Raw genomic sequence first — 8956 nt, forward strand, 5'->3', positions numbered from 1 at the left:
GTGGAGTTCCTTTCCGCCGCGTTCGCGCTTCCTTCCCGAACAAGGAGTGACAGCCACAATTTGATACACTCGCAGAGGTGCGTTACTTTTCCCACAAGAGATCTCACCCTTTTTGCCATCCGCAGGGACTTGCCCCCGTTCACACTTCCTTTGGTGTGAGGCCAGGTATAAAGATCCAAGCCCACACCGCCTTCCCCGCGACTGCAAACCCACCCTTTTGTCCAACCGTACACCCCCAGTAGACTTCTCCCGATAGTACGGCTTTACTCAAGGTGTACTCCGGTTGGTATGAGCAAGGGTGAACTTGCCTGTGGACTGCGAGATAGTGCAGTTCAATGCAGTTGATGGAACCTGGACCTCGGGTTCTGTAAGAAGCATCATTGTCCGGTAAAGACAATGTTATAAAATCCAAATAATGCAATCATGGATGTATTATTTTATATTGGATCCCTTTACCCCGCTGAGTTATATCAATTTAGGGTTGCGTTTAAGATTTATGTCTTCGACAGTAATTTACAATTGATTTAAAAGTATTAATCATTATAATTCATACAAAGTACAACAATTCAAAGTAAAACTATTTTACTTGATGATTTCCTTAGTCATTCCAAAAATAATTTGAAATTATAGAGTTACTTCTATAGTTTTTGGAATAAAAAGGAATATAGTATTTTTCTTGGAAAAATACCCTTTTCAATAGAAATGACTTGGAATATTAGAATTTCATTTTGAAATGTTTGAAAATAAGTATTTGAACTTATTTGAGATTTTTCCTTGAATTTTCTAAATACAAGGAAATAATACTTTAAAATTCCAATTAATTATTTAAATTCTTGAAAATTCATAATTTTGAATTTGTTTCATAAATTCCATTTCATATTTTATTCTTGTTAAGGTTTATTTTTCATTCATTAATCCAATTTTTAATGGATTTTTTAGAGTTGTATTTGATTTATTAAAATTTGGTAAAGTTTTGGCTTTTTATTAAATGTTAAAAGCCTATAATACCCCCTGGACCTTATTGGGCCTAGCCCAATAATCTAAGCCCATGGGACAGCCCACTAAGGCATGTCCCATAGTGGTTTGGTGGCGCCGGAGCGGCCCACCTCGCTCACTCACGCGTCCCTCTCTCTCACTCGTCCTAACCCTAACCTCTCGCGACGCCCGTGGCGATGGCGTCGCCGCCATGGCCGCCGCCCTGCTCCGACCATCTCCATGCTCCCCTGCTGTAGCCACCTACCGGATCTTGACCGCCGCGAGACGATCTATCGATCTGTCCGCGTGGTTTTTCCGATTTCTTCCTCTCCTGGCGAATCGCCTCCGCTTTGGATCCACTGGAGAATCGCCTTGGGCGATTTGGTGGTCTCCGGCGACCCTCGCCCTCGCCGTTGACGTGTGCGCTCCTGAGACCGACCTGGTGCGGTGCTGCTTGCAGTACCAGTGCCGTCGTCTCCGTGCCGTGCTGTGGTGGTGTTCGTGCTCATCGGCGTAACGCCGGCGTCTACCCTGGGTCTTGCAGCTGCTATGGCCGCGCGAGCACTGCCTCGCCATGCCATAGCCTCTGCCACCAGGCGCGTGTAAGTAATCCTCTCCATCTCCTTCTCCTCTCCATGCCTGCGCCTCTCAAGCTACTGTGCTTCTTCTTCCTTCTGTTCTCATCGCTCCCCGGTGATCCCGTGATCACACGCAGCCTTGCACTTGTTGCCTAAGCTGCCCGTGCTTCCATTTTTCGTAAGCTATGACCAAGTCACCAGTTTCTGCGGTACTGGCCAATGTTGCCTTGCTTGCTGTACATGCCATTTGTTGCTTGCCTACTGCTCTTAGCATGCTCTGGTCTTGCTATGCTATCCTGTAATTGCTTATGTGCTCGCTATGCTTACTGGCAATCTACACTTGCTTGTTTAGGTGTACTGCTGTGCATCAGTGACACTTGTGAGTGCCAGTGGTGCCTGTGATATGCTTCAGTGCTTCCTCTGCAAGCCAATGATCCATTGGATCATTCCTTGCTTGTTGGCTAACTTTCCTGTGTAGCTTGGCTTGCTATAATTGACCTATTTGATCAATTGATTATCGGTGATAGCTTATCGGCTAATACTGTGGCTAAATGATTTAATTATCTTTGTGATGCTGATGCTCAAGCATCACTGTGCTGTTGCTTACTTGTGTTGTTGCTTAATAGCATGTTACTGTCAGTGCTAAGCATGGATCTGTGATAAATTCATGCTTGTATTAATTAAATTATGATGAACTGCTTATGCAGTAATGATTTAAATAACTTGCTTGCAAATGATTTGGCTATTCATGAGTGTTTAGCAAGCAATTGAACCTGAATCCATTCCTGGATAATGATGTGCTAGGTTTGGCTTCTTTTTAATTGATGCTAAGTGTGATGTGACCTCAGTAGCCTTGCTACTGATTGGTTGCTCACTTAGTAAGTTGGATCTTGTGGCTACTCAACCTTTGCTTGCATATTTGGGAATCATACTTGATATGAATGCCAATATGCTTGCCTGATGAAAATCTAGGGTTACTGATGGTTCATAGCTTAGGATTTACTGTGTAGTCTTTAGCTACTAATCTTTGCTATCTACTGGTGCTATCTGTGCATGTGATCTAGCTAGTGTGTGCATCTGTGCATGATTTCTAGCTTCTGTGCACATGATCCGTATCTGGATGGTTTCTATCTTAGTAGCTTTTGATCAGCGGTAATCCTTGGTGAAAACCAAGTGATGATCTACCCCTATGAGCATCTGCTCATCCCATGCTTAGTTCATGCATATGATGGATTAGATCCATTGGATCTGTTCCAGGAACTAGGTATACCTTGTTCCAGCTCCTAGAAAGAAATGCTTTGTTGATGCAGACTTGTGGTTTGTGTCACTGCCCTTCACCTCCAGATCTTGGATGATCTTCTCAGGTCACCATGATCTCTGGTGGTTTGAGTGGTTGTGTGTGTTGGTTCTGTTCTTGCTCAAGAACTGGATGAACTGAGCTTGTTCTTGCTTCACCCTTACCTGGTGAATCTTATCTGGTCGACTGGTTATGATTTCTAGGGTTTGTGTCCCTTTTATATGAACCCTACTTCTATCCTTGCATTGACACACAAGCCTGCCTTGCTTGGTGACTAAGCTCTTGCATTGCCTTGCTGTGGCTTGCCCAGCACCATCTCTCATATGCTGAAACTTGAGCCCACTGTAGCTGCTCAGTTTTGGTCTGCCTGATCCTATCTTGTGCTGTCCAGGTTTTGGACAAGCACAAGTGTGCAGTGACAATGTTCACCGACCAAACTGAATTTCGTGATGTTTTTCACTCTGTCCAAACTGAATTTCTAACACTTAGTATCCTGGCTAGCACTTGTGATTTGTTTTGCAGGTTTTGAAGTTGAATATGACCAGAAGATGTTCTTCAAGCATTTAGTCTAGGTTTTAGTTTAGGAAAATCTTGTACTTCTCTTTTTTCATTTCTGTTATTATTGTACATCAATTCTTGTATCAAGAATATTGTAAAGACTATGTATTCTGTGTTGATGATCAATAAAGCTCAAGTTTTTGTTTATGAGCTTTTGGATTTATGTAATGTTTAAATTCTGAATTAAATATTGTATTTAATATTCAATTTGAAATTCAAAGTCATTTGAATTTATAAGTTGTGTTTGAGTTATGAGTTCATTATTTATCTAGCTCAATGCTTTTTGTTCAATGTATTAACACTTGTCAAATAAATTCATTCCCCAAATCAACAAGATACAAAAGAGATCATGTCGAAATTATTCTAACTCACATTGCCTAACCCTAAGTGCAAAATGAGAGAGAACCTCGATCCCTCTTAGGTTTAGTTGCAATAAGGCGCGAAAATTTCCCCCGTTTTGCAATGAAATTTACATCCCATTTCTAAATCTACCCTTCGTTGTTCCTATGTTCTGGGTTATTACAGATTGCTCCCCTTCCTTGTTCCTTGGCCGGCCAAGGTGGTGGAGTCCACCATGGACTCAACATTCCCTCTTGGTTGGCCGGTTAGGGTTGGTGGAGTCCATCCGGGACTCCACTTGCCATAGTGATTTATTCCGGATGCTTCTAGAACTTTCTAGAACCTTCCATAAATACACTGGATCATTCCCAAACTTGGAATATGACTTCCCATATATGAATCTTATTCTCCGAACCGTTCCAGAACTTCTCGTGATGTCCTGGATCCCATCCGATACTCCGTACAATATTCGAATTCCATTTCATATTCCATATCTACTTAAAACAACATCAAAACCTTAAGTGTGTCACCCTACGGTTCACGAACTATGCGGACATGACCGAGACACTTCTCTGATCAATAACTAATAGCGGGACCGGGAGATCCATAATAGCTCCCACATATTCAACGATGACTTCGTGATTGAAAGAATCATTAACATAAAATACCGATTCCCTTTGTCGCGTGATACTTTACTTATCCGATGTCTTGATCGTCGGTATCTCCATACCTAGTTCAACCTCGTCACCGATAAGTACTCTTTACTCGTACTGTGATATGATATCCCTTGATACCTAGTCACATGCTTGCAAGCTAATTGGATGAATTTCACCGCGAGGGCCCAGATTATATCTATCCGTCATTTGGATGGACAAATCTCACTATTAATCCACGCACTTCAACCTATACTTTCCGAATAGTTAATGCCACTTTTATAATTACCCATTTGCGAAGTAGTATTTGATGTCATCAAAGCATTCATTCGGTGTAGGTGATGAACATGCTCTCATGGTCGAAGGATTAGGTTACTATGTATCTTAAAGCTTGTAGCAAAACGAACTAAATGACGTGATCATATGCTATGCTTACTATGAGTGTGTGTCAATCATATCATTCACTTAATGATATGATCTTGTTATTAATAACATCCAATGTTCATGATCATGAAACTATGATCACATATTAATCAACAAGCTAGTTCAACAAGAGGCTTACTATGGACTCTTTTATGTTTACAAAACACACAAGTATTATTGTTTCCAGTTAATACTATTATAGCATGGGATGTAAATATTTATCATAAACACAAAGATATAATAATAACCACATTTAGTATTGCCTCTTGAGCATATCTCCAACATATTACACGTGTGCATCCAATGCTATAAAGTATCAACACAACCCAATGTGTTATTCTGCCGGCAGGCGCTACTATGCCTTTGGCGTTCCGTCAGTCAGGGCGGCGAGAGGACATGCTTGAGTGCCGCTTCTAACGTTGTATATGATGCCCCCATAGGGGACCTCACAGCGATTTGAGCCTCTCAGCCATTCGATCTTCTCCGCCGATGGATCTTGGCCGTTCCCGTGTCTGGCTTCCACTCGACGCGCGCGCAGGCTGAAGAAGCCACGAGAGACAAAACCAGCCCGAGTGAAACCTAGGCCAATTGAGCGCATCCTTCCTCACCTTCAGCCGCCACCCACGTTCCTCTCTCCGCGCATGGCCTCCTCCATCCTAGCAACCCCACCGATCTCTGCTGAGCACGGCAGCCGCCGCACCTCTCTCCACCTCCCGCCCTATTCCCTCTCGCTCCACCACATCTTGGTCGACCCGCCGCCTCCCCATCCTCCGGACGAGCTCGTCGCATCGCCATCATCGGGACGAGGCGCAGGCCGCCGCTCGAGCCGCGACCCATCTCGCCGCTCGCAGCGCCGCACCGTCGTGTCGTCCCAGGGAGGATCTCGGCTGGTGGCCGACAGATGCAGAGCAGCCCGCTGCTCGCACCACCCGCCGCGCGCATAAACAGTGGGTAGAGCTCCGTGGCCGGAAGATGCAGGCTGATAACCGGCCGGCCTCCTCCATGGAGCTCGATCTTTCGTGGTGCTCTGCTGGCCATCGTCGACGAGCTCGAGATGGAGCAGGGTCGTCGCCCATGTCGTTCCCCTCAGTTTTTGACCTTTTTCGCGGATCCGGTGGAGACGATGCGAGATCTGGTGGCGGAGATCCGAGATCTGGTGGCGGCGATACGGTCGCCGCGGAGGTACCTCATCCAGGGGATGCGCACCTGCACTCTGGATGGGCGGTGGACTGGGCCATCATCGCCGAGGACGAGTGGCTCGTCATGATCCGCTTCGCCCACGACCGGGACGAGGCTTGCTTGCGGATGGACGAGACGCCGGCGGGGGTGGCCGAGAAAATCGGGAACTTCTTGGTGATCCGCCCATGGCGCCTGATTCTACGAGTCTGAATACACGCATGTACTTCTTGTTCATGTACTCCCCTGCACATACTTCATGCGCGTGGAGTAAAACTATTCTATTTGGAGTAGTACTGCATGTTGGTTAATTGAAAATTGTTCTCAGGACACACTTCTGTTTGGAGTAGTATAGTCTTTGATTATCTCTTCAGAGTACTAAGCACTGAGTAGTGAGTCTTGATATGGCTCGAGCTGAATAATTTTGATGAAAAAGAAGTGTCAACACAGCAAGCCAGAAGCTTTTTTGTTTACCAATTATACTACTCATATGCAGAACACTCAGTAGATTGTTACACTCAATTTACATCTATCCAGAACAATTATATGCTGAAATGATGCCTTGAATATCAACCAAATTTTAGAAATGTTATCCAGTAGGCTCCATATTCATGACTGTTTGGTAGGAGTCATTTTTAGCTAATTTTCTTACTTGTGAGGTACATGCTGACTTAGTTTTTTTTTTCTATTCAGAAAATCGATTGATTGGATTAGTTTCATATACATCGGTGAAGTGCAGGTTCAGCTGTGGTTCTCATATAAGGAAGAGTGTCATAGCTATTGTCAAAATTTAGGTGAGAACCGTGAACCTGCAGGTGTATTTGCACCTACGTTGTTTGGCAGTAGTAGTGATAGCTTTGTTAGAAAACAAAATGAAATTGCACTCACGCACATGAACAATTACATTAATTATGTTTCATTCCTATCAACTAGCCGATCTTGTGTACGTGAAACATGATGCTTAATCGGATCTCCGTCTTTATTTACCTTTATGCCATGGAAAATTTGTTTTGGTTCTTCACCTTTTGGTCTTCATGTATCTTGGACTTACTTCTGTGCCTACCAGTCTTGCCTCTGTAGATAACATGGTTTGATGTGATCTATCCTTGCACTAATATAATCATGTACCAAGCCACACACCAAAAAATATCAGATCCTTTGCACTTGACAAAGTTAAAATTTGGTTTATTATTACCAGAAGTGATCTTGATTCGGGGGTTGAAAGTTAAATAATTTTAGCTATATATTTGGTTTATGTACTTTTAGGTCAGGGTACAAATGCTTGCTGATATAATAATGTGGTAAAAAATAAATAACTTTTCTATTTTGTGCTTCAGCCTCCTTCGCTTTGAGATGGCCAACTATTGTGTGTTTATGAAGAGAAGTGCCTAATCTCAAGACCAAAGGTGCTACAAGGTGATATTACTATGTCTACAGGTGATATGTGTTGTTGTTTGATTTCTTCCTATTTTTCCGAGTGATCCTTCATGTGATGGAAGCAAGCTTCCTCTCAAATCCTTCTCAAACTTGTGGAATGCTTTTATCATAAGTGCTTTTGTGCTTATCTCATAAGGTTAAGTTCTAGGTTATGTACATTTGATGTAAATACTTTGTTTATTACAATAGAAAATCAACCTTCAGGTATGCATTTTGTTTTAGAGCATGGACCTTCTGTTTATGGATATCTCACATAATTTCAGAGTGCAGTTGTGACCAGATACCTCTCTAGCAATTTACTAACCAGATAGAAGAATATGCACAATAAGTACCTTGGCTTTACCCCTGTGGTATCAGCATGAATGCACATATTTACTTATATCTAAGCATACACGGCTTCTGGTATTACATTATGTAATTAACATTGTCTCTGGAGTTGTCTGACATTGTTCTATGTGGTTTTGCAGGAAGAAGTACAACTGATGGTTACTGGATTTCTGAATACACTATTTTCTCTGTATTTAGTATGTAGTCAGGTGGATATGACTACGTTGAGTCAGATGAAAGACAACGACCTCAAAGATACTATATAAGCAGATGGTTAATTGGATGTTTAATGATTACTGTTCCATTCCTGGCTTTTATTACCTCTTATGGTCAGTGGGATGGTTAGTGCTTATATTGTTTTATTATTATACTCTACTGGTTGCTGTGATTTTGGATGTGAGGTAGTAAGACTTGTGAATATGATATGATCATGGTCTATGTTTTTCTCTCCATGCAAAGAGCCTTCCTCTCTTCGTGGTAAGTGCATTTAACCTATATCCTTGTATTTGTTTTGATTGGAAATTAAATGGTAGGAGGCATGGGAGGATGTTTTTTCTTGGCTGTTGTTACGTCTGCTCAGCTGCCCTATGAGGAAAGCATGTGTTTATTATTTATCTGTAACTAAACAATGCCCCTTCTAAATTTTCATGTGTGTAGTTTCTGGGAATTTGTGCCAGCGAATCCTAGATTCAAATATAGAAATGGAGCCCAGATGAATCTTAGATTTCACTTCTCATTTGTTTTCGGTTATTACATTGTAATGAGGCTTTAAGCCTGTTTCTAAACATAAAGTTACCATGTAATATGTTGAGTGAATTATGTGTCTTCATGTTTACTTCATTGGGCAGAAAAATGCACTTTATTTACTTCATCGTATCTTCTTGCTTATTTACTCATGATTATTCCAGATGCTGCCTATTTTATTGATAGGAACCATGGAATTCTAAACCACGCAGCCTTTTCTTGCTGATGGTTGATGGTCTCAGTTTCAGCAAATTTTAATTCATGAGAATATGGGATGATGTGAGAGGTGTTGCGTAAAGGTTATATTTTTCAATTTTGTTCTTGTGTTAATAGATAGCGTCATCGACCATAGTATGCAGAAAGTTTGACTATAGAAAGGACAGTTAAATATGACATCATTGCTCTCACTAATATAGCTTAATGACAGTAATTGAGAAAGCACTGAAACT

General features: G+C 42.2%; 1 long non-coding RNA gene across 1 annotated transcript; it reads left to right on the forward strand.

Annotated features, from left to right (window-relative positions):
• The first annotated feature begins 6693 nt into the window (after positions 1–6693).
• On the forward strand, positions 6694–7394 carry LOC124659615. Its single transcript, XR_006989641.1, has 2 exons — positions 6694–6793; positions 7337–7394. It is a non-coding gene; the product is annotated as an uncharacterized LOC124659615 (long non-coding RNA).
• Positions 7395–8956: the final 1562 nt, after the last annotated feature.

This window comes from Lolium rigidum, chromosome 6 (assembly GCF_022539505.1).
Source record: "Lolium rigidum isolate FL_2022 chromosome 6, APGP_CSIRO_Lrig_0.1, whole genome shotgun sequence".
Taxonomy (NCBI): Eukaryota; Viridiplantae; Streptophyta; class Magnoliopsida; order Poales; family Poaceae; genus Lolium; species Lolium rigidum.